The sequence below is a fragment of the Mauremys reevesii genome, linkage group 5, assembly GCF_016161935.1.
Source record: "Mauremys reevesii isolate NIE-2019 linkage group 5, ASM1616193v1, whole genome shotgun sequence".
Taxonomy (NCBI): Eukaryota; Metazoa; Chordata; order Testudines; family Geoemydidae; genus Mauremys; species Mauremys reevesii.
In genome coordinates this window covers 77,022,850-77,049,157 of record NC_052627.1, presented here as the reverse complement: position 1 = coordinate 77,049,157, position 26,308 = coordinate 77,022,850, and the positions used below count along the sequence as shown (strand labels likewise).

General features: G+C 41.5%; 1 protein-coding gene across 1 annotated transcript in view; it reads right to left on the bottom strand.

The window, feature by feature from the left end:
• Positions 1 to 26,308, bottom strand: part of TENM3 (teneurin transmembrane protein 3) — a 2,204,264-nt gene that overhangs the window by 1,223,709 nt on the left and 954,247 nt on the right. The window contains exon 8 of the mRNA XM_039540233.1: positions 3,220 to 3,382. The gene's annotated coding sequence lies outside the window, so the exon portion shown is untranslated. The remainder of the gene's footprint in view (positions 1 to 3,219; positions 3,383 to 26,308) is intronic.

Here is a 26,308-nt window from a genome sequence, read left to right as displayed (position 1 = left end):
AACTGAAAATGGAAAACAAAATAAGGAAAACTGTCACTGTACGAAGTCACTCCTTTCTCTTGACAGCTGGATGTTGCCACAGGTCATTTTCTATTCATCCTATAGGTAAATAACTCTGATTTTTGTGAGCTGCTTGTGCCTATTTGGTTAGAAAAGCACCTAGCATATTGTCAGAGCTGGACAAAACTGTTTCAGCAAACAGTTTATTTGACAAAAAATGCAGTTTTGGTTGACCCCAAATTAATGAATTTGTGTCGAGGTCACCAAATAGTTTCAACCAAAGAGAAAAAACATCAAAATGTTTCAGATTGTTGAGAAACAAAATGTTTCGTTTCAATTTTTGGCATTTTGACAAATGCAAAGAAGGACTAGATTCACAAAACAGTCTGGGGAGAGGGAAAAAGTAGGATTATAACCTTTAACCCAGAGGTTAGCAAACTCACCCAATTCAACTCCCCCTCTGCCTTATGAGGAGATGGGATTTAAACAAGGGTTTTCTGTCTCTTAAGTGAGTGCCCCATCAAGTGGACTATGGTATATCATTGTACAAGACTTTCTCAATCTTTCCTATTGAAGCTGTTCTACTTTTTATAAACAATTAAATAGCCACTGGAGTAGGAATTTGAGCTTGGGTCTCCCTCATCATAGTTGAATGCCCAAGCTACCAGGCTATGGAGTCATTCTCATTTTCTTTTCCTGGCCCAGTGATTATGGATTGCCACTATGAATGACAATATGTATTGGGCCAGAGAGAGAGAGAGTTATCTCCCCTCCCCACCCCAAAGAAAAGCAAATAGGTCATGAAATGAAATGAAATGAAACATTTCATTTCAACAAAAAGTTTTTAAAATGAACCAACAAACAAATAATAATGCTACTTTAATCCACTCTGTTCACATACCAGTTTCTACAAAGCTGCTCTATGACCTATTTTGGGCATTTTATCAAAATAGACTATAGATTCGTGAAGGTATTACCTCAACTAGCAGAAAAATTAGTCCCAACAGATCCTATGATCAACCTATTATCTACTATTAGCCTATTAGTCTTGCTCTGGAAAGAGCTTTCAGAATTTAAATTTAATAATTTCATAAATTGCATAATGAAAAACAATGAGCACTGATTCACGTACCCATTCAGGGGACCTAGTGGTAATAAGTATAGATGCCCAATACATGGACAAATAAAGAGAGACTGAGGGTCCACAGCTGTGTCAAATGGTTGATGAAGCATCTGCTAAAGTTTCATTTTTTTTTTATTTTAAAGAAAGCAACAAACTATGCAAAGAGTTAATAATATGGCTGAATTATAAATTGCACAGTACAGTCATTACTAAAGCTATACCATTCATTTTTGTTTACATCCTTCACGAAAACAAGCGAAGTATCTGAGCTGATTGCCTGAATCTCTCTCAACTCTATTACTGCAGAATCACCTTTTTAAATAAAAAGACAAAAGTACCACTCAAGAAAAATCAAAGAATTGATTTTTTTTTTAAATGGAAGAGCAGTGATTTCCCAAATCGTTTTTTGTTACCATTTCCAAGTTCTGACCTAGTTGATCTTACTTATCCCTGGTTAATGTGATCTCATTTTCTCCTCCTGCTGGCTGCCAAATGTCTGGCCATTGACCACCCATCTGGGTACCAACCACTAGATATTCAGACACATTGTGGCATCACATAAACCCAAGCAGAACATTTATTTTGTTTGGGGTTGCAGGAGAGTTAGTGATGGTGGAATTTATCCCAATAAGGACCCAAATCACATGCTTCAGAGCTTTGCCAAATACGGACACTTTCTGTTAATGAATCATGCCGTGTCATCCCTCATATTATACAGAACTCAGAAGAAGCATAATGTGATGCAGCATCACAAAATATTACTAGATGCATAGTTAAAGAAAATCCATTCATTCAATTCTATACTTATTCATTCTTTCACTTGTAAAAATGATCCTCAATCAGAATGCAGAGTCTCATCTGCTTATTTCCTTAGCCAGTCCAAACAAAGTCATGGGCAGCCACAGAACCAAGGTTAGGATTAAATTACCCAAATGTCCATCAATATTACTGCAATGACAGACACCACCAGTCAACAATTCCTCCTCTGTTGAAATGGCTTTTCACTGTTGGTTGGTGCTGCAGTAATTTTCCTATAGCTACGTCTTTTAAGGCTGGTACAGTCCATTTATAAAATGGCATACGTCAAGGATAGGTATAGCCATTAAAATGTCAATCTGTGCTCACAGATACCATATAGCAATGAATTAGGGAACCACTGTTATTTCCCTGTAGTCATAATAGGAGTTAATCCAGATGATTGCAGTAATCCAGATAATACTGAATGGTAACCATGCACAAATGTTTATTCTTTTGTGACAATCACTGTAGATTAAATAATTAAAATACATAAGTTATTTATAGCCTGGGTACACCCCTGCATTTAACACTACTCAAACTTTTTCAAAAAACCAGGTTAACTTTTATTTAATAAATCATTTAAAATATTTGTGCTACAATATATAAATTACCTGTACTCCTGAGTGACTTTCACTCTCCACACATCTGATTCCAATATGAAATATCTCCTTAGATACACTGGGTGTGATTCTGTGCTGTGCCTCTTAGAGGTGCAGCACAGAACTCTCAGCCAGGGGTGGGAGCTAAAGTGGATTTAGTGGCCTCTTGCACAATTTAAACATCCCTGAGAGGCACTTTAAGTTACAGTAACCTTCATGGCTTGCCCAGAATCTCTGCAGCAGTGATTGTTCCTGTCCCACCACATACATGCCCCTTGCACCAAAGCTGATGAGGGGTGGTTCAGCTGTCTTCCTTAGCTCCTACATTGGGAATATTCTTTCCCTGCCAGATTTGGGACTTTAAAGGCCATTTTATACTATTCCAGGCTTTTTATCTAGCATTCAGGAACTGGTGCAGGGGTGAGAATGTCACCCACTGGGCGGGAAGGGGGTTATATAAGAAAAATATTATCACATGTTGATTGCCTCTTACTATAGCTCAGTACATGCTTTTCAGTGTAAAGAAATAAATATAGTTAAATAGACCAAGCTATGATTAAAACAGCAAACATATCCTGCATATGTTTTGTATAGACACTTTCCCTAATATTTATTCTAGAAAGAAATACAGGTCACCACATTTTTTTTTAAACAAGTTCCTTTTCATCAAGGAACTGCTTTTCCCTTGTGGTCACTCACCAATATTTACAAGGCAAGGTCACTTTGAATGCCACCAGCAGATGAAAAAACAGGAGGAGGGACTCTTTTAGTCTTCACTGAGCTGGCTGATTCTGCCAAAGTGATAGCCGACATTGACATTACACTAGGGACAGGTTGTCGTAGTCTCACAGCCCTCGCTCTGCTGTGGAAAAACAAAACAAAAATAGGAGGAGAAAAAAATATGTATATATTTTTCATATAAAGATAATGCAAAAATATTTTTAAAAAAACAGACCTTTTGAATATAAATGAAGCTTTAATCTTGGCTTTGAAAACAGTTACCTGAAACCTACTTTAAAGATTTAGATTTAAAAGGACTCCTACAAAACTGAGTAACCTCCTGTAAAATTGACCTATCACTTTGAGGGCTTAGTAAGAAGGAAACAGCCATAAACATCCTGTGTACCCAGCTAGTGATCGAAGGTAGACAGAAGAGTGACAATTTTACTAAAAACAGGGAAAGGCTGAGATTTGTAGCAAATTTTATATATTATATATACATATAGGGCAAGCACAATCATATTTTATAGCTACATGTGGCCTATGGAGAAGCATAAGAAGGGAAGATGGAAAATATTAATGAGGCATTTTTATTTATTTATTTATTTATTGCATTTTTCTATCGTCTATGTGAATTATTACCTATATGCCTGATATGTCCTAAAAGAAAAAACTGTGATGAATAAATAAACAGCTCTAGAAATCTTCAATAGGGTGCTTTACCTTGCAGGGAATATTATCATTGGCTTTTGATACAATTTCTGCTGCAGGGAAAGACTTTCAAAGCTCAGAATGCTGAAGTATTGCCAGGCGCTCAAAGACCCCCTGCTATGCGCGTCAAACTAAGAAATCTCTCTGAACTTGTCGAATTAAAAGTCATCTCTCTCTATCTGCAACCCCTGCATGAGCTGGGAAGCTCTGTCCTCATTTTTTAAGGCCTTCCATGGTAAACAAATGGAGCCTGGAGCATCTTTATTCTTTTCAGTCACATAATTAAAATTCTTTTAAAAAATATAATTGAAGGCAATGAATTTCAAAAGGAGGTTCTAGTTAACAATGCGACTAAAACAGTTTGAGCAGACCACATTACTTTACCATTCAATTGTGTTTCAAAGGTAAAAGCAAAACAGCTTGTTAAGATCCTGGGTAAGTGTCTTTTTTTTTTTTATTTTGATTGTACATCAAGAGGATGCTCCAAACTTAAACATCTCAGCAGGATTTATGCTTTCTGGAATGTCATAAGACTTAATTACTGAAACTGCAAAGAGGAGTAAACTATTAAAATATGAACAAAGCCACAAGAGATCCCTGGTTGTTGCAAATCATTATTTATCCATCCCACACCTAAATTAAAGAACTTAAATTTATGTTTGTGTTTTCTTGGCAATGCTCTTTCATTCATCCACAATGCTGTGTGCAGTCATGACCTTGCAAACAATTTCTTATCTAATAGTGCACACAATGTTAATTTACTTTGAGTGTTGTTATTGTAATGATTGGCTATAATAAATTATTATATGAATTTATCACACACCTCCACTCCCCCCCCCCAAAAAAACAACCAAACAAACAAAACAAAACAAAACAAAAACAACTGCTGGTTTAAAATGAGTGGAAAAATGAATGGGGAAAAACCCATGTTGGACTTAAATCCCAGGAATTATAGGGCATGACTGCATGCCTAAAAGGGAGTAGAAGGACTATGTGTTATAGAAATTCTTCTCTAGGGTGATTGTCTGGAGACCTCAAAAGCCGTAATTCTTCGGCTGTCTTTTCCAGATTCAGGATTTAAATTGGCACCACTGACTACAAATAGCCATACAGAATTTACTTTGGGGGATTTTCTGTAGGGCATACTTGAGATTGAGATGTTTTAAAGGAAGACATTTTGAGCTCATCTGTAGTATTAACCTCTGGTAGGGGGTGTACAGAGGTGCAGCACCCACCCAATGCTCCTGGTGACATTGGACCTTAGATAGTCACTGCCTCCAGCATCCTTGTGGTAGAAAAGCTGCTTGCCTTCTTGGAAGAGATGCTGCGTGTGTTCTTCAGGAATCAGTCCAACTCAGCTGGCTGGCGTGGAGTTGGGAATGGGACCCTCTGGGAAAGCTAAAGCCACTGTAGCAGCTACCCAGCAGTACTCCTTGCCTACTCACTACACTAAGAGACAAACAGGGGAAGGCCCCTTGTGCCCTATGCCCTCCTGCACATCAACAGGGCAGAGAAAATCTGAGTTCCTAAGCTATGAGCCTTCATTTTTTAGTAACACTAGGTGATTTGTGACAGCATGTTGAAGTTCTGTATTTAGGAATGTTTGTAATAACAGCAAAACCACAAATATATAAACGGGTGAAGAGAGAAAATCATTAGCCAGAACAAGAAAAAATCCCTTTCTACCATTATGTTCAATGAGCACATTAATTAAACCATATTACTACTACAGCCAGCCAGCCAGCCTTTTACTCAATTGTCCTTTGCATTTTGCAAAGGACACTTGGCAAAAGGAACCATGTCAAGGGGACTAGTCTGTATCTGATGCATCTCTTAAATAAAAACAACGTGGCCCAAAATGTATATTACATACTAGAGGTAATAAGAATTTGCCATACGAGTGAAGGATCTAATTTCACTTGTTTCACTGGGCCTTCACTGAAAAGTTCAGAGAAGTAGGTTGCTTAGAAAAAGACTTGAATGAAATATGATTCATATCCATGAACAATGATCAAAGACTATTTGGCCTGCCCAATTTTCTTCTTACTGTCAGAGAATATACAGTTTGATAATAATGAACGTGCATGTTATTTAAAAACATTTCCTTGCCAAGGAAACTGTACCAGTGTTGCTGAAAAGGGAGAGGTGTGCTTGACAGGGATAATTCCCTGGGCCCATATGCCTTTACAGGTTTTGAACTTCCCCTGAAAGCAGTGATTATTTCAGGAGTAGACTGTAAGATGCCCAAACCAACATCGACAGAACTTCTAAAACCAGGTTTATAAGAGAATAAAAAAATATATCAAACCAAACAAACACTTTTCCTTCCTCTGGTCTTCCAGTGCATCTCTCTGTATTTTTCTTCTAGGATATTTTGTACAATACCAGCCGCACTCGGTGTAAATAGATGTTTACAAAGCACTTGGAAATGTAGCTGGATGAAGAGCTAATTTTTTTAGTTTGCTGGCAGTTTAAAAAATGATTTTGGTTCAATCCAAACCAAATCCAAAAATTCTGAAAAATTTCATTGAATCAAAATGAAACAACATTTACCCAAATGATTTCTTTTTCAACCTTTTTAAAAGGTTAGAATACAACGTAGCAGGAGGAGGTAGTGGTACCAACATTATAACTTTTAGCTCAGTTAAAGTACTTGCCCCGGAAGTAAGAGACCCAGGTTCAATTCCCCTTTTGCATGATAAGAGGGGTTTGACCTTGCATCTTCTATTTCCCAAGACAGTACCCTAACCACTATGCTATAAGCTATTCTGAGGTGGGTCTCTCCATCTCTCCACTGAACTTTGTATAAAATATGTGACTAATCACTGGGAGAATGAGAATTAAGTGGCTAGGGCACTAACCTGTGAGACACAAATTCAGATCCATGCTCCTTCACTGACTGTTTTGTGGATCTGGCTTTTTTCCCCTGGCTGATACTATTTGGCAAATTTGTGTTAAATTTGTGAATAGTTTGGGGGTTGGGGGAAAACTGCATTTCCTGGCAAATCCACTATTAGTCTAAAAAACTTTGCTCATCTCTGCTCAAGAGGAAGGTTGGTTGGAGTGAAGGCATACCATGTATGAGATCTCAGTTCACAAAGAGTTGGAAAAGGCTTTTGGAATCATCTAGTTTACACCTGGCATATTCAGAACTTTAACACAGGCATAAGTATGGTCATTCCCATACCAATATTATATATGTTCATTTGCATAGTCATTTCTATGCTAGCAACACAATACCTCTTCTGATAAGGAAAAGTCCTCTTTACCAAAGCAAAACACATTTTAAAGAACTCCTTTGAAAAAATGGCTGAGGACAGAGTGAGGGAAAGGAGACAGAGCAGGGGACGTAATGGGAAATGGAGCAGGAAGGTAAAGAAGAGGGGAAAAAAGACCACAAAGGAATGGAAAAGTAAAGTGTGAGAGAAAGAGGTGAGGGGAAAGGTAGATGAAGGTGGAGTAAAAAGAAATAAGTGAAAGGGTGGGGAGAAAGGAGGATCACAGAGCGAATAGGATGTAAGGGAGTCAAGGTATCCCCACTGTATGTTGGGCCAAAATTTTGTTGCCCTACTTGACCAGCACTTTTTTCCAGCTTGGTTTAAAAAAAAAAAAAGCCAATGAATAAGAGTCTGTATTTTCTTATTACTTCTGTGAACACTTTCCAATATCTACAGCTGAGTAAATCTACATTAACCCCTCTCCCCCCCTTCCCCATTTCAACTGGGTACTTGAAGTGTTATAGCAAAAATTTCAGCCTCGGCCTTTAATGGTTTTTGCTTTTTGTTTCTACTTGTAAATTGATAAAAGCTATGACACCCATCTTGTGCATTCTTACACATCTTACTGAAGTGGAAAAAATTGCTTTTGACCACTATCATCACTTGGGAGGTTAAAATATGGATTATTTCAGAGGGCAACTTCCTTTAAGACACTTGCTCTTTAAAAGCCTCTGCACTCTTACACTCCAAGAAACTGACATATGATGCCAGTAGCAAATAAAGGTTCTTGGAATAGAAGTCCTCAAAATAAAGTTTTATCTTTGGTCCACCAATTCAAAGCACTGTTGTCTGAGTCAAGGATCCTAAAGGAGTTGTTTTAGACTCATAGGCTCATAGACATTAAGGTCAGAAGGGACTGTTATGATCATCTGGTCTGACCTCCTGCACAATGCAGGCCACACAATCTCACCCACCCACTCCTGTAACAAACCCCTAACCTATGTCTGAGTTATTGAAGTCCTCAAATCATGGTTTGAAGAACTCAAGCTGCAGAGAATCCAGATAAATAACCTTTGTTTCAGGAGCTGTGGCTGGAGACGGAATAAGTGAATGGATGTCCAAAATATCAATTCAAAGCAGGGGGCACGACAATTTGCATATTCACACAAATGCTAGCTAAACCAAATTAGCTGGTCTGAATCTTTCCAAAAGAAGCAAGCAGTGCTCTCCTTTGTACTGTGGTTAACACTGTTACAAGGCAAGAGTGACTCAGAAATGATCAAATGATGCTTGCCTGAATTCCCAGTGACCAGAATGTTATTCCACACAATGTCTGTTCTCTGTCTTGGTGAAACTATGCCCTTTTTACTAAACTCTGAGATCATTTTTTTGTGATCACAGCAAAAACCCAGCCTAGTATTAGTCATTGCATCCAGACCAGAGGAAATAGAAGGAACAACTGAAAGAAGTGTGCTACAGGTGGATGAAACTAGACCTCTCTAGGGGTCAGCTAAAGCTGTGTCAGCACTTCGGGTCTATCACCATCAATATTGACTTCAGGGTTCCATTTTGAAGTAGTTTTACGTAGAATAACTTTCTAAGCCACTTCAAATCCAATATTGTATTGCATGAGCACAGTTAGTATGATTCCCCCCCCCAAAATTACAAACTCTCTGGAGTATTTCAATATTGCTCTCAACAAGTATCTTGACTGGAAAATGAGCAAATCACTCTAGTTTACACAGATATAGTCAGGGAAATAATACTTCCATCTGGCTTTGGTTGCAAAGAACCTAATTAACTATAGGACCAGCTAAAAGAAAGATCCAAGGTTCTGTCCTCCCATAGGACCCATTCAGAGGTGACATGTAACTGTTGATAGTTGGGGGGAGGGGCAATTTAAAGGTTCGGCCACCCCCCAAACAGCTCGAGTCATACCTCCTCCTTTACTTTCAGTTTCCCCTCCTAGAAAACACTGGCCCCTCTCTGAAGTGCCCAACTGTTGCTGCTGCCTCTCCCCATGGAGCGCAGCTTGCAGCTCACCTGGCCTCCAAGGTCACTTGACTGGCTTGGATCTGCCAGCTGCCACACAGGGAGGGGACCCAGTGGCACCATGTGACCGAGCAGGGCTGGATCTGAATCAACAGGAAACCCACGCACGGCATTGGTTAAATTCCCTGTGTGAAACCCAAACACACACTGGGGCAGGTCACAGGCCAGTGGTGATCCCATGGGAGGCCCAGCCCTGAAAGCCTCGGGCAAGCATGGAATTTGCCTTCCATATGTAGCCCTGTTGGCATGGCTGGAGGGTTGCTGCATGTTAGGGCCAGCATGAGCTGGGCCTACAAAGATGAAGGACAAAGAGGGGCAAGCTTGCTATTGCTGGCATCTCTGTTTTGAAATAAACTACTGTGCACTCAATATTTTGAACGTATACCCTGCCTTCTCTATATATTTTATTTATATATAAACCCTGGCAGAAATTGTGGGGGGGTTACTGATTTTAGGGGTAGATGGGAAAAAGATATTGTATCTTTCTCCACCTCTGTTCTGTTGGTTCAAGTAATCCCAGCAGTGTGCCACTTCATGATATTGAAGCAGCACAGACCTCAATCTTGATGCAGCACTTTCTGTAGCAGGTCCATGGGACTAACACAGCACTGTTAACAAGGTGCATCAAATTGAAAGGCAGCAATAATGCATACTGGGAAAGAAGATATGACCCATCAAAAAGGGAAAAAGGAGGGACAGAGAGATCTTTGAGAAGGAGGGAAGAGACAATGTGGGAAATTGAGCTGAGAGTAATAGACAAAGAACAGACGGGAAGAGGAGCTAGAACAAAAAGAAAAGCAGAAAGAAAATCAAAGATGAGAGGTAGGGACTGGACAGAAAAAAAAATCAGAAAATTCTTCGCACTAGAAACATCACCTCTTGTCAGTTACACAGAAAAACAGTGTTTATGGAAAAGCCAGATGAGTGAACAGAAAACAGCAAAAGGGAAGTGAAGCACAATTCACTTGACCAAAGGTAAAACTGAAAAGATATATAAAAAGACAGATAGACAACAATACAGTGAATGGCGTCAGATTTCTTTTGGCACTCCAGTGTTTAAAATAGTTCCTGGAGGTGGATCCACAAATACCTTCATTAGAGATCGAAAAACCACAGGCAATTTTTCTCCCACCATTAGTATATTTTCTGTCTCTCTCTTGCCTCTTTATTTCAGTTTGACTCATTTACTAGGGATTTGCCACTGGATGCCTTTGAAGGTCATATGCAGATTTGGACATCATCTCATAGCCACTTTGTTATTTCTTCCCCTGAAACAAAGTGGGTGAGATAATATACTTTATTGGACCAAATTCTGTTGGAAGAAATTCTGCCTTTTCCACCAAGAAAAGTTGGTCAATTACAAGGTATTATCTCACTCACCTTGTCTCTCTCGTATCCTGGGACCAACATGGCTACAACAGCACAGCAAACAGCACTCTTCACCTGAATTTTCAGGCTGCTTACGCCACAGATTATCAGGCAGTTTGTTTAACACCCAAACCATTACCATCAACAATTTAGTTTAAAATCAAATGATAGCAAATTCAGACTATGAAACACAGGATAATGAGTTCCCTACAAAAATCTCATTTGATAAGTAGGTAGCTGCATGCTGCACTTGTCAAAATTTTTGCATGGTTTTAAGGTGCTGCACTATATAGAATACATTCTAGTAATCCAGCCTTGAGATTGGATCGCATCTTGATTTCTCACCTCGGGGTTAATACCTCTAACCCCGAGATGAGATTTGGATACAAAATAAAGGTTATAGCCTTCTTGCCAAGCACATATTAAAGCACTCTTGATAACTGTTGCTACATAAGCACCTAGCATTAGATGCACATCAAACAAGACACCCTCCCCAGTTTGAGAGCTCGCATAACAAACGCCACCATACTCCCATAACTGGGGCTACCGATATAGTCCCAGTGAAGTCAAGCATTTTTTCCAAATCAAATGATGGCAATATATAGCATCCTAAGGGGTGTATGGTCTGAGAGAAGTGATGACCCCTTTCCTTGTAGGTATCCACATGAACCCAAGGCTAGGAACACGTCAATTAAAAAAATGAAAACAAGATAGCAACCATTCAATCTTGAAAATTCTAAATAAAACTAACTCTTCTAAAATCAAAAAGTAAATACTGACCCTGGCTGCACTGGGGTTGTTAGTTTGTTCTGCCTTCCTATTCACCACTAGCTCTCCAATATGCTAATGCAGTTTATCTTCCCTCTCAGGTTTTATATTCCCTCAATAACATCATCTATTTTTTTTCCCTTTTCCAATTTGGACCTGTCTTCCTTTACTGATTTTCTCCATCCATTTTTATGTCCCCACTGGGGCCACTGTCTAGGTATCCAGGGGCAGCAAGTTACATTGGCCCATTATATGGTGTTATATGGTGCCCTGCCTCCAGCAATATTCAGGGCCCAGGGGCCCGGCTCCATCAATGTTTGGGACCCAGTCTCTCCCCTTGGCCCTGCTGCCCCCACATGCCTCGGCCCCACTTGCTGCCCCCGTGTACCTCCCCCCAGCCCCGAAGCCTCCAGTACCACACTGACTCTGCTCTGCTGGCCCCTGGCATCAACTGCTGCCGCAGAGCCAAGTGCCCAGCCATCCAGTAGTGGCAGGGCAGGCTGCCCTTACCCTGCCCTTCTGCCTCAGACCCTTCCCTTTTCCGGTGGGACCCTCCACCAGCACAGGGCCCCCCCAGCCCGCAGTCACTGCTCCTGCCCCACACTGGGCAAGGGGCAGCCCCACCCGCCACCCCCAATGAGGGGCAGCAGCAGGGGAGGAGGCCCACATGTGATGGCAGCCCCACCCCCCAGCACCCACCACAGGGGAAGCAAGAGGGCTTCCTGGACCTGAGAGGGGCCCTAGGAGCATGACAGTGGTGGGGGTGAGTGTGCTGCCGGGGGGAGGAGACCTCACCCCCAGCCGGATCCCTCACCTCTCCACACCCCAACCCTCTGCCCTAGTCCTGAGACCTTCCCACACCCCAAACCCCTCATCCCCAGCCCCAGCCAGAGCTCTCATCCCCCTGCACCCTAACCCTCTGTCCCAGTCCTGAGCCCCCTCCTGCATCATGAACTCCTCATTCCCCAGCCCCACCCCACAGCCCTCACCCCACACCGCAACACTCTGCCCCAGCCCTGAGCCCCCTACACCACACCCGAAACCCCTCATCCCTAGCCCCACCCCACAGCCCTCACCCCTGCACCTCCTCCCATTCCCGCACCCTCCCCCTTCCCGCACACATCCTCCCACCCCCAAACTCCCTCCCAGAGCCTGCACTCCTCACCTCCTCCTACACCCTCACAAGGGTGACCAGATGTCCTGCTAAAATCGGGACTGTCCCAATAATTAATCCTTTGTCCCATGTCCCAATCAATGTATGATCAGGACACCATTTGTCCTGTTATTTAGGTAAGGAGACACCGACTCCGTGGGTGCTCCAGGGTTGGAGCACCCATGGGGAAAAATTGCAGCCAAGCTCTCACCTCCGCGCCTTCTTTCCCCCCCCAGCATGCCACGTTTCTGCTCCTCCCCCTCTCCCAGCGCTTCCCACTGCCTAACAGCTGTTTGGTGGCGCTTAGCACTTTCTAGGAGGGAGGGAGAGGAGCAGGGACACAACATGCTCAGGGGAGGAGGTGGAGAAGAGGCAAGGCAGTGATGGGGACTTGGGGGAAGGGGGAGGAATGGGGGTGGAGTGAGGGCAGATGCTTCAGCGAGAAGAGGCGGGGGGTGGGCTTGCACCCACCTGGCAGATGGGAAGTCAGCACCATAGTGGTGATTGGCAGGGTGAAGAGGTGAGCGACTGAGCGAGCGGGCCGGGGGTTGGGAAGGTGAGCAGTGGTGGGGGACTGAGGAGGGACACAGCAAGCCAGCAGGGGGCTGGGGGAATGAGGAAGGGCACAGTGTGGAGGGGGCGGGACTGGGGCAGAGTGGGGGCAGAGCCTGGGCGGAGCATGGGTGGAGCCTGGGAGGAGCAGGGGTGGACTGTGGGCGGGGCTGACAGCACCCCAATGTGTCCTGATATTTTACTGTTGTGATCTGGTCACCCTAACCCCCCACCCCCTGCCCCAGCCTGGAGCCTGCACCCAAACTCCCTCCCAGAGCCTGCACCCCAATGCCCAGCCCCAGCCCAGGGCCTGCACCACAGACCTCCTCCCCACCCAAACTCCCTCCCAGAGCCTTAGGCAGGTGGGGGTGGAGTTTGCAGGAGGGCAGGTTCTGGACATCACCAAAATTTCTACAAGCCTGCCACCCCTGTAGGTATCATCTCCCCTGGGTTCTGTACTTTATTATCCCTCTGTTCCACAGTCTTGTATATCAGTGTCTGCCACCTCATTTTGGTGCTCCCTTTTGTTACTCTCCCACCACTCCTTTCTTTGTGCTGTGTTGTCCCTAATTCTGACCAATCCCACATGCTTTGCTTCCTACTATCACCCACTATCTCTCACCCTGCTCTCTTCCTCAGAGTTTCTGGCACCAGCTTCCACCCCTTTTCCAGCACAAGATGCTTCACACAGTGCCATTGGGTGGGGTTACTTTGGGACTGGGTAGAGATGTTTCTCTCATATTGCAGGGAAGATTCTGTTCCTAAATAGTTTGGACTCATAATGGGGCTTGGAAGTAAGGCCAAAAAATTATCCAGTGGGCCAGAAAGCCTGCGTAAGGGATAAAGTAGTGGCCACTAGTCCTACTTACTGGAATAGAGGGTACTAAAAAGCAGTGTTGTTGTCCGAAAGCTTGCCTGTGGGTTTGGAGTGTCTGAATTTCATCCCTACCCCTAATCTTCAAGACTCTCTCTCCACAAAGTCTGATTAGACTTTGAGCAGGGAGGATGAAGGTTCACTCTTTTGATATAAGTGTCTTTTAAATGGTAAAAATCAATTTTAAAAGGTTCTCACACACAAAATCTTTACACTGCATTTCATTTTCACACCCATAATATCACAAAGTGTGAGGAAACAGAACTCATAAAGACAACTGAAATATATATATCAAAATATATTTGTAGCTTTTTTCCTTTCATAAAAATATATATTATTAACTAGAACTGTTTTTAAAGTAAGTTTGTAATTGCAAAAATTTTTTCCTTGGACAGATCCTGCTATTTTCCCTGTCAATTTAGGAGTTCTTTGAACATACCGAAGTTGCAGCTCCTTCTATACAACTCAGGCTAAACCAAAGATTGTACAAAGTATATTTGTCACATCCAACCCTAAGGGGGGAGTACAATGAATGGAGTCTGACATAGTTATAACAGTCAGGCACACAGCATTGGTAAGAAACTGTTTTTGTTGATTCTCAGATATTGTTAGAACTATTCATTCTGCCATAATGTTGCATAATGCATGATGGAAGAAAATATCTGGATTAGTGACAGTACATAAGCAAGTAATAAACATGCTGAATTCTGGAAGATCTTTGTAGCCAGAAATAATTCATGTAATAATTTAGAAAAATAATGAAGCAACCTGTGTAGGTAAACTACATTTTGTATTATAATACAATCATTTCATCTTCAGAGAAATATTGGCACAAAGTATTTTCAGCATGTGATAAATTAAAGATTTTCATCTTTCAATATGCAGTTTAAAATATGTGACATTCCCCTTTTGAACGAATTAAGTGGCATACAGGTAAGCAACTAGAGGGTAACATGCTCATATGTATTGCTGGAACTTCAGATTAGAGCTATGATTTTATGTATATTTTAAACTGTTTTTCATTAATGAGAATGTATGCTTTCGTATATGGCAGTAAGAAGTTCATCCAATTTCTTAACACAACCAAGAAACAACTAAGTCCCAATCCTACTCCTATACAAGTATTTGGCAAAATTCCACTGACTTCAAGGGTTGTAGGATTAAGCCCTTATACTGTAGATTATACAGATCCGTTCCGCTCAGTGATTAAGGAGCTTCTGCCAATCTTTCCAATCTTGCTGCCAATCTTTAGGAGTTGATTTAGGCACTCAGGCCCAGATCCTCAAAGACATCTAGACGCCTAACGCCCAGGACCTCAGTTCTTAAAGGCCAATACTAACACATCTTAATTGCTTCCAGAAACACACCATTTGCAAACCTGAAATTCAGACCAGTTTTCTTTAAAAAAATAATGAGATTCATGATTTTTTAGCAGAAATCTTCAGAAGACCCCCAACATATTGGACCCTGATAGTTACCAGGCAAAAGAAGAAAATATCTGAGCTCTAGTCTTGAAGTTGCTGCATAATAAGGGCAAACACATATTCAGAGAGATATGTGATATCCTGAAAAAACTAATATTCTGGTACACAATGCTCAGTTGGACCCATCATCCATATAGAATTAACTGGAAGTTATGAAAGTACTCTATTACAGGCCTCTGTCTCCACAAATTATCATTCCTGGAGCCTGATGTCCAATGTTCAGCACTGTGAGGAATCCATATCTCCAAAAACAACACTGGCATTTTGACCTCTGACAATTCTGGTAAAGACTACAACATAATTCTTCCTGCTTCTCTAGTCCTCTGATTAAATCCTCAGTTCATTCCTACAGCTTCACTATTTTCAGCCACCATGTGGGGTTTTGGTCCTCCACCCAGGTCTTACCTTCTATGCCAGAGACATTATTGCACTTCTTGCAAGGTTCCCAAATTGTCTTCCATTTCTCTGTGTACTGCCCTCCACTTTGTTTTCCAGGCTGCACAGTTTAGATTATTAATGTGCTGATTCTCTCACAGAAGATCTCATCTATTAGGTGCTCAAGGGTATATATTTAGGTAATCTTTCCTGTACTTGAATCAGCATCATTTTTTCTCTTCCCTCCCCCCCACTTCTCAGGATATTATCTTTCATTCCAGATTAGAAATCTTGAAGAAATGTTTCCTGATCTCTTATTATACAATTTCCGTGTAAAAGGTAAGCTTCAGGTCTTCAAAATCAATTTTAAGTTAAGCCTTCTGGGAGAGCACAGACCAGCTTGCGTGTCCTTGCACCCAGTCACTACAAATCTGTATAATAGCTAGATGAAATTGTTAGAGGTTTGGAATGTTAGAACAGGCCCCAGTGTAGGTAGATTAGAGGGAAGAGCATTGGGGGGGGGAGAGGGAGAGAGAGAGAGGGAGGCTACATTGCATGATAAATACAGTTATATCCTCTTACTCTGCAATTTCATGGATCTTACCACCACATATGATCATAGAATCATAAGACTGGAAGGGACCTCGAGAGGTCATCTAGTCAAGTCCCCTGCACTCATGGCAGGACCAAGTATTATCTAGACCAGGGGTCGGCAACCTTTCACAAGTGGTGTGCCAAGTCTTCATTTATTCACTCTAATTTAAGGTGTCGCGTGCCAGTCATACATTTTAATATTTTCAGAAGGTCTCTATCTATAAGTCTATAATATAAACTAAACTATTGTTGTATGTAAAGTAAATAAGGTTTTTAAAATGGTTAAGAAGCTTCATTTAAAATTAAATTAAAATGCAGAGCCCCCCGGACCGGTGGCTAGGATCCGGGCAGTGTGAGTGCCACTGAAAATCAGCTCGCGTGCCGCCTTCGGCACGTGTGCCATAGGTTGCCTACCTCTGATCTATACCATTCCTGACAGGTGTTTGTCTAACTTGCTCTTAAAAATCTCCAATGAAGGAGATTCCACAACTTCCCTAGGCAATTTATTCCAGTGCTTAACCACCCTGACAGTTAGGAAGTTTTTCCTAATGTCCAACCTAATCCTCCCTTGCTGCATTTTATGCCCATTGCTTCTTGTCCTATCCTCAGAGGTTAAGAAGAACAATTCTCCCTTCTCCTTGTAACAACCTTTTATGTACTTGAAAACTGTTATGTTCCCTCTCAGTCTTCTCTTTTCCAGACTAAACAAACTCAATTTTTTTCAATCTTCCCTCATAGGTCATGGTTTCTTGACCTTTAATCATTTTTGTTGCTCTATATGATGCGTGTCTATAGACGTGTCTATATTTAACACTTACATAAACACATTAATAGACAATATAAATACAATATTGCACATGTGTAATACTGACTGACAGATGTACTTGTACATTTTATATTATAATCATTCTTTTATAGTTTCTATTTTCCCCTAAAGCTAGTGTTGCAATGTACCTGACTTTTCAGCTCAGCCAATCATGTCTTTCTATTCCCAAACAGAATTTGAAACTGCCAACTATAAACTCTGAAAATAAGATTTGGAGAGGCAGTATTATATTATTCTGGTACCAAGTAAAATGGCTGTATTTAAGGGTTTGTCAGCATATCTATCATATGCTCATTTTTTAGATATTTCAATCAAATCAAATCTGATTAGGCTAAAATGCAGCAGAGTCACTAAAGTGCTCTTTTATCATCCCTCCCACTTCCCCTCCAATTTGTAATTCTGTTTAGATACAGATCTATTCAGGTTTTAGAGGCCAGCAAAATTAAATCATAGCTCCTAATGCTGTTTTATTGCTAGTCTCTTAGACAAAAATGGCTTGATTTTTAAAAGGGAACTTAGAAGAATTGTCATCAATGTTGACTAAAAACATCTGATAGCAGTTCACTTCTTTTAAGCTACTAGTTCAGATAATTGATTGAGTATCTGCAGTAGTTATTTTTCATGATTCAGTGCCATGTTAAGTATATTGTAATAGGAAAATAAACTTCTTTATGTGGAGTATTTATTCATTTTTCAGTGATTAATATCTTGGCTGATTCAAATAGCACTCTCCAAAAACACTGTGTAGACTACAAACCAAAGAAAGGAATAGATTAAATTCTGTAAACAAAGCTCACAAAAGATACAGGTGAAATGTATTTGTCATGCCTTAAAATAATAAGTTGTATAATAAGTTAAGTAATATCAAGTAGCAATGCTTCTCCCTGCTACTTTTTATTCTGTCACCTCTAACTCATGAATATGAGTTCTTTGTTTGCTTGCCAAAATTCCACAGACCTAGCTGAGGTCATGCAACAAAATACTTGTGTATGCTAGCAACAGAAAAAATAGCCCAGTAACATGCTAACATCCCCCTCCATATCTCTGCTATTTCTAGTAGTATTGGAAACCTCCTACAATTTTGTGTTCAGTACTACAGAATATTTATATATTTGTTTTAACTGTTTATTGTAAAATATGTATGAAAGGCACACTAAACAGGGCCACTTTTCCAGTATTGCCTACAACACTGCATTGTTTTCATGTCTTCCTTCATTTTCCCTATGTTGCTTACAACCTACTAAAGCAACCCACTAAATTACATCTCATTTCCACCTTGTTTCCTTCATTTACTGTCATATCAATTTCTTCTTCTACACACTGCACACATGCTTGGAATCATCTTCATACTGATGTATTCATCTGCAAATATACCGCAAACTTGAGTAACAAATAGTGTGTAGCTATTATTCCTTTGGACAAAAAGAGACCCCTTTGTGACTCAGAACCACACATAGGTCCCTAGTTCCCTACTTGCTCCAAGAAGGAAGTACTCTGCACTGGCACTTTATATATCACAGATTATTTCTCCCTCTGTTCTGGCTCAACTGTGCTGGCCAGGGCATTAGGGAAGATGCAAGGATCCATCATACCTTCCCTCCCACTCCCTGCTTCTCCCCCCTACATGGAGGGGGGAGAAGCAGCTTCATGGAGGATTCTCTCCCCATCATGCTGTAGTCTGCAATTCCCCCTTACTGTTCTACCTGGGTATGCCAGACAAGCCACGATCTTGTGCAATATAGGCTATGCACTTTCCACTTCCCTTTCAAGAAACTATTAAAATGTATTTAATAAAGTTTCCAACTCCAATAGCCATAGCTTACTCTCTGCTTTTTCTGTCTTGATTACTTCCATTAGGGGCTGATCCAAAGCCAATTGAAATTAATGGGACTCTTTCAGTTGACTTCACTAGGCAACTAAGTAGGCCTTAATTCTGTCAAAATCATGGCTCTGTGTTGTATCAACCAGGCAAGGTACTAACAAACTTCAACAGGACTTTATTTTTAAAGTGGAAACCTCTTTACCAAGCTGCTGCTGCACCCTCTGTACCTCTCACTCTGCCTCCTCATCTCCTTCCCTCTCCTTCCTGTTTCCTGTACTTTCAGACTCCCAACAGTCAGTGCTCCCAGTTCTAATAATTACAAGCAACATCTAAACACCACACACTGTTTACTGGAAGCTATGGGGTCACATCCTGCACTCTCTGAAGTCAAGGAAAGGAGGACCGAATGTTTTTATGTACATCATGAACATGTTTCAGTTGTATGTTAAATTGGTTTTAAACTCACTAAAAAGTGTTAAACTAATTTGTCATCTGCAATCTGTATTTTCTACCTTTATATGATGCTGCAGCAATTGTTAATCCTCTCAAATAACTTTGCAGAAAATATAGAGAAAATCTAATATAGTTTAGCAAACCCAACTGAAGATGAACCAGAGCAAAGGAGAGAAAAATATGTGCCACCTTTTCTAGCCAAATGTGGATTAATCCCGTAAAATGATGTGCTCCGGGCATTGGGGAAAATATGTACTATCATATGAGAAATGGATCCTTGGCTTTTAAAAGGATGTTTGAGCAGTTACTGATGGAAACTGAGAAAGTTACTATTACACTCTTAAACAGACAATAATCCCGACCATGCTCAAGAAATCAACTCTTAGTACTAATAATTTTGAAGGTCACTGATCTTGTCTTGACAAGAATATAACTAAATGTCTGTGGGCAAAATGCTTCAAAACTTGACCTCCAGTAGTTCACCTTTTTAATCAGGCTTCAGTTTGGTCTTGAGTATGGAGATGAGCTTTTCTCAGCAATGGATGGAGGTCAAATGTCCTCACTCATTTTGCCAGGTCATTCACTGCCCTGGATATCAGTCATGATCTTGTGGTGCTGCTCAATCACCTAGCAGATGTGGTTAGATTTGGTTTAATTTGTATTTGGGTATTCTTTTGAACAGAACCCAGAGAATAGTGATGAGTAACAGCTCTTTTTCACCAAGGGCCCAAGCCTGCGGACTCCTTCAAGGACCAATGTTGTCATCTCCAATTCAACATCTGTGTGAGGCCATTTATAAAGTCTCTAAAATGCTACAGACTACTGAGCCATCAATGTGCCAGTGACACTACATTTCCTTATCAAATATGGGCAATGCACCTTCCCTATGACATAGTGAGTGTGTGAAGCGCTTGGGTTGGTATGAGTTTGAAATATTAGTGGAACCTTCTGCAATACCCTAATGCATATTAATCCCTGTCTCTTTGCTTATTGAAATATGTTACTGGTTTTCCTATATATTTAGAAAAAAAGGAGGTTACTTACCTGTAACAGGAGGTTCTTTGAGATGTGTGGTCCATAGCTGTATTCCACTAATACATGGTGGGGCAGACTGACCATGTCTCCAGTTCCTTCTTCACTGTGAAGCAAACAATATCTGAAGCAGAGGGAAAGGAGTGGGGGCAGCGGAATACAACTAAGGACCACACCTCTCTAATATCCTCCAATTACAAGTAAGTAACCTCCTATTCTTTGAGTGATGGTCCCTATTGTATTGCACTGTGGGTGACTGACAAGCAGTCACTAAGTAGGAGGAGGGTGCCATGGCATGGACAGTAGGGTTGAGCAGAGAAGTGCCATCCCAAAGGAGGCATTAGCAACAAAGTCCTGCATCAGGGCATAATACCTTTCAAACGTGTGACTGGAACTCCATGTGGATGCTTTACAGATGTTCAGAAAGAGTATGTCCTGAAGAGAGACTATAGTTGTTGCTTGTGCTCTAGTGGAGTGACCCTTTTGGGGAGGGGAGCAGGTTTGAGAGCTGATAGAGTGGAATCCATTTGTAAATTCTCTGGCATGCCCTCTGGCTCTCTCTGCTATGGCAACAAAGAGTCCCAGGAATTTCTTGACTGGTTTCATTCTCTGCAGCTGAAAAACCAAGGCTTGTAGATTATCATGTTCTTCGTCAGAAGCATACAGTTTTGGGAAGAACACAGGTAAGTGAATAGATTGGTTAAGTAGCAAAGAATCCTGTGGCACCTTATAGACTAACAGACGTTTTGCAGCATGAGCTTTCGTGGGTGAATACCCACTTCTTCGGATGCAAGCAGTGGAAATTTCCAGGGGCAGGTGTATATATAAGCAAGCAAGAAGCAAGCTAGAGATAATGAGGTTAGATCAATCAGGGAGGATGAGGCCCTGTTCCAGCAGTTGAGGTGTGAAAACCAAGGGAGGAGAAACTGGTTCTGTAATTGGCAAGCCATTCACAGTCTTTGTTTAGTCCTGAGCTGATGGTGTTAAATTTGCAGATGAACTGGAGCTCAGCAGTTTCTCTTGGAAGTCTGGTCCTAAAGTTTTTTTGCTGTAGGATGGCCACCTTAAGATCTGCTATTGTGTGGCCAGGGAGGTTGAAGTGTTCTCCTACAGGTTTTTGTATATTGCCATTCCTAATGTCTGATTTGTGTCCATTTATCCTTTTCCTTAGAGACTGTCCAGTTTGGCCGATGTACATAGCAGAGGGGCATTGCTGGCATATGATGGCATATATTACATTGGTGGACATGCAGGTGAATGAACCGGTGATGGTGTGGCTGATCTGGTTAGGTCCTGTGATGGTGTTGCTGGTGTAGATATGTGGGCAGAGTTGGCATCGAGGTTTGTTGCATGGGTTGGTTCCTGAGCTAGAGTTACTATGGTGCAGTGTGCAGTTGCTGGTGAGAATATGCTTCAGGTTGGCAGGTTGTCTGTGGGCGAGGACTGGCCTGCCACCCAAGGCCTGTGAAAGTGTGGGATCGTTGTCCAGGATGGGTTGTAGATCCCTGATGATGCGTTGGAGGGGTTTGAGCTGGGGACTGTATGTGACGGCCAGTGGAGTCCTGTTGGTTTCTTTCTTGGTTTTGTCTTGCAGTAGGAGGCTTCTGGGTACACATCTGGCTCTGTTGATCTGTTTCCTTATTTCCTCGTGTGGGTACTGTACTCTTGAGAATGCTTGGTGGAGATTTTCTAGGTGTTGGTCTCTGTCTGCGGGGTTAGAGCAGATACGGTTGTACCTCAGTGCTTGGCTGTAGACAATGGATCTTGTGGTGTGCCTGGGATGGAAGCTGGAGGCATGAAGGTAGGCATAGCGGTCGGTAGGTTTTCGGTATAGGGTGGTGTTAATGTGACCACCACTTATTTGCACCGTGGTGTCTAGGAAGTGGACCTCCCGTGTAGATAGGTCCAGGCTGAGGTTGATGGAGGGGTGGAAGCTGTTGAAATCATGGTGGAATTTTTCCAGAGTCTCCTTCCCATGGGTCCAGATGATGAAGATGTCATCAATGTAGTGTAGGTGGAGAAGGGGCGTGAGTGGACGGGAGCTGAGGAAGCGTTGTTCCAGGTTGGCCATAAAAATATTGGCATATTGCGGGGCCATGCGGGTGCCCATAGCGGTGCCACTGATCTGGAGATATATATTGTCATTAAATTTGAAATAGAACCTTCCCCTGGAAATTTCCACTGCTTGCATCCGAAGAAGTGGGTATTCACCCACGTAAGCTCATGCTGCAAAACGTCTGTTAGTCTATAAGGTGCCACAGGATTCTTTGCTACTTCTACAGAACCAGACTAACACGGCTACCCCTCTGATACTAGATTGGTTAAGCAGCTTTAAATTACATGAGGCAGCGGTTGGTCCCAGGAATGGGTGGACATTTTGGGTAGTGGATAAGGGCAGTATGGGAGGAGCAGATTCTGATGGCTCCGAATCTCCCAAGGAGGAGAAGGCTGATTCAGGTTCCCGTGATGGTGGTATCAGTGAATTCTGCATCTGCAGGAGGTGATAAACTCTGTCCCACGGCAATTTCCCTCAGAGGAGATCTCTCTCTGGAAATGGAGGTTCCCAATGGAAAGGAAGATTCCAGATCCAGGAGGGAAAAGATACCCTGTGGTGTGGCAATGGTTTAAGTCTCGCCCGTGTGAGCAGGACTCTGCTTGTCCGGGCTGCCAGAGTCAGCAAGGAGGATGTGAGCTTCCCTAAGGCAGTACGGGCAGTGTTGATGTTCATTGCTTGCCAAGGAAGATCGGGGGCAGGAGGCAGAGAGTTTGAAGCCCTGGGTCGTGGGCACAGTCTGGTACCTGAACAGGATATGAATGGTTACTGTTTTGCAGCACAAAGCAGAAGCTGTGGACACTAAAAGTTCCAGCCCGGACCATGCAGTGATGAAAACGAACTGTAGAGGCTGTCAGTCCGCCCTACCCTTTATCACTTTTGTCAGAGGCATGAGGTGAGCCTGGGAGCACGCAGGGACCAATGGACACTACTTTCAAATTCTCCAAATGCAGGCACGTGGTGCGTATGTGTAACTCACAGTGAAATACAATTGGGATCATCACTAGAATAACTATCTTCATCAAGCCATCTGCCTATGGAAGCAGTAATATGTAATATATGCAAAAAACCACAATTAATAATAAACCTGCACTCTTGTATAGAACTATTTCCTGCCAACAGTTTTTATGAAAAACTCTCATTGATTTCATTTGGAGTTCTGCATCCAGAATCATACAAGGATGTGTCCCATAGTGAAGTTTCTTTTTCACAGAACAACTTTTCCATAACCAGAGGTATTTTATATACAACAAGAACTTTATTATTATTTCTGTAGCATCTTTCGGTCTCTATCACATCAGAGCCCTACTTAGCTAGGCACTATATACATGTATACAATACACAAATAATTTGTGACTATTTTTTCCCATTATAAATGAACATTTACAGTATTTGATTATACCTTAGGCAGATTTCACTTTCAGATCTGTGTTTGAATTGTTTGAAACCAAAAGGCTGATCTAAAATATACTGTATATGAGTGAACAATTCACATATATTTCATATCCAACTGCATGCGACAACAGAATGCATAAAATATTCATATTACCACCACTTGTTTATTATTTTAACTTGAAAAACTTTTATTTGGTGTTTATAGCACAGACATTAAGGGAGAACATGTATAAATGATTTCTGCATGGTTAAAAACTAATATAGCTGCTCCATGATATCGTTAGCCTTTGGAATGATGCTTCACTATTAGTTAAATTCAAATATAGACTAAGAAGCACCTAACAGATGACACTATCACTATTTATTCTATGTGTAGGAAGAGCCCTGCAGTGGTATAAATAATAAATATACATCTATTTATTATAGGCGTAGATTTGTACATGAGAAAAAAATTCTAGTCCCTGAACACCCCAAAAGTGTTCTCAAAAGTGCTTATCAAAAAAAAGGGGACATAGTAGTAATTAAGGAAAAAATAATACTTAACACTTACATAGCATGAGGTGGTGCTCAGGAGAGGGCCAGCCACAGACAGTGCTTTTGAAAATTTACTCCAAATGACTCAGACTATGAGTTTTGGAGAAGGTGGCAAAACAAGAGAGAGTCCAAGCAGGTATTAGAACCCAATCTCCTGCATCCTGGTCTCATTCTCTAAACACCTAACCTTGATGCTTTCCTTACACAAGCTGTCCATTTCAAAACAAACAGCTGTAGTTGCAAAATAATCTGATTTTGAGAACACCAGGATTAATTTGAAGTAACATGTTCCACTTCAATTAGGTGTCCAAGAGCTAATCTGCTATCCCCCACCTATTCAGTTATAGTTACATGCAATGTAACAGGTCACTTCATGAAATGTAACTTACTACAATAAGTGGATCAAGTTTTGAACCACAAGAATGACTCAACAGTGGTTTTAGCAGCTGGTTTTCTTTTGGAGAGAGATCATCATGAAAGAGATTTTTTGATGTCTGAAACCTCATTGTTAATCTGACTATAAATAGCGTTTGGGAGTATTTGTTAGTCTGATCCTCATTTTTCATTGCCTCTCTTCATTTAGAGACAGCTGAAAGACAATTTTAACTCTTTGGTAGGATGCAATATTGGGTGATGGTTAGAAGAAATATATTGTGATCCAAAATGGTACATTTCTGGAAGAACTGAATAAAACCTTCACTTCGTAAGTAGAACTCTTATTGAAGTCAATGTGATTTAAAGTTAGCTTGATTTTAGGATCAAGCCCATATTTGTTGCTGCTGTTGAAGAGCGGAGCAAATACAGGAGGCACAGAAACTCAAGTTGGCAGGAACAGACACAGATTTGGCCTCACGAAGCACTACAGCATCAGGTAGCAAAATTCAAATAAATAAATAGATACAAGTGGATCAGTGTGCCAGGATGCAATTCTCTATGATTGCATTAAATTACAATTTTTGTACAGAGGCCACCATACTGGAACAGATATCCCACACTCTATTCTGTAGGCAGTGTAAAAGTAAGTGACTTACTTTGGACTAAAAAAAAGGAAAATTCCTCCCAAATGTACATTAATGCCTTTCCTCTGGAGAGAAAGAAAAGGAGTATGAAGGAAAGGAATTAGGAAGAGACTGTTAAAGAAAACTGAAATGAAGTTAGGGACCTTGATAAATAAATCTAGTGGAGAGATTTGATTTTTTTGGAGGGTTGGGGGAATATCCATGAAAAAAGGCATCTCTGTATTCAGTACACAGATCAGAAGTCTGTTTCATTCCTTTGATCCAGACACAGTGGCAAATGAGGACAGAGACACGGATGGATTTTAAGAATCAACATGCAAATTTTATTAAACACCGGGGGTGGTGGGCACTATACACCCATCATCTCCTATACCAGGCATTTGATTGTTTCTAGTGGGGGGGGGTACAGAGTTCCTACCATACAACCCATAACTCAGGGTAAATTCTGTTCAGTCTACTCTCCAAGACTTAGCTTGCTCTAAGTCTTACCAGGCTCCTTCCCTCTGTTCATGAGCAGGATAGAGGGTGCAGAACGGAGGAGACCTCTGCCTGCAAAGGCCACAAAGTTTCACCCTATCCAGTGAACCCAAGGCCCATTATGAAAACTCCATGTGTTTTTACCTCTGGCAACATTCGTTTTATCCTTTTAACCGCAGTGGAAACTGGCTGCAAGTTGCGACAAATTAACATCGCAACCAAGCATGTTAATAAGGTAATACGCATATTCTTACTTAACTCACCATGGCTTAAAGATGCTGTTAGGAAGGCAAAAAACTCTCTGGTCC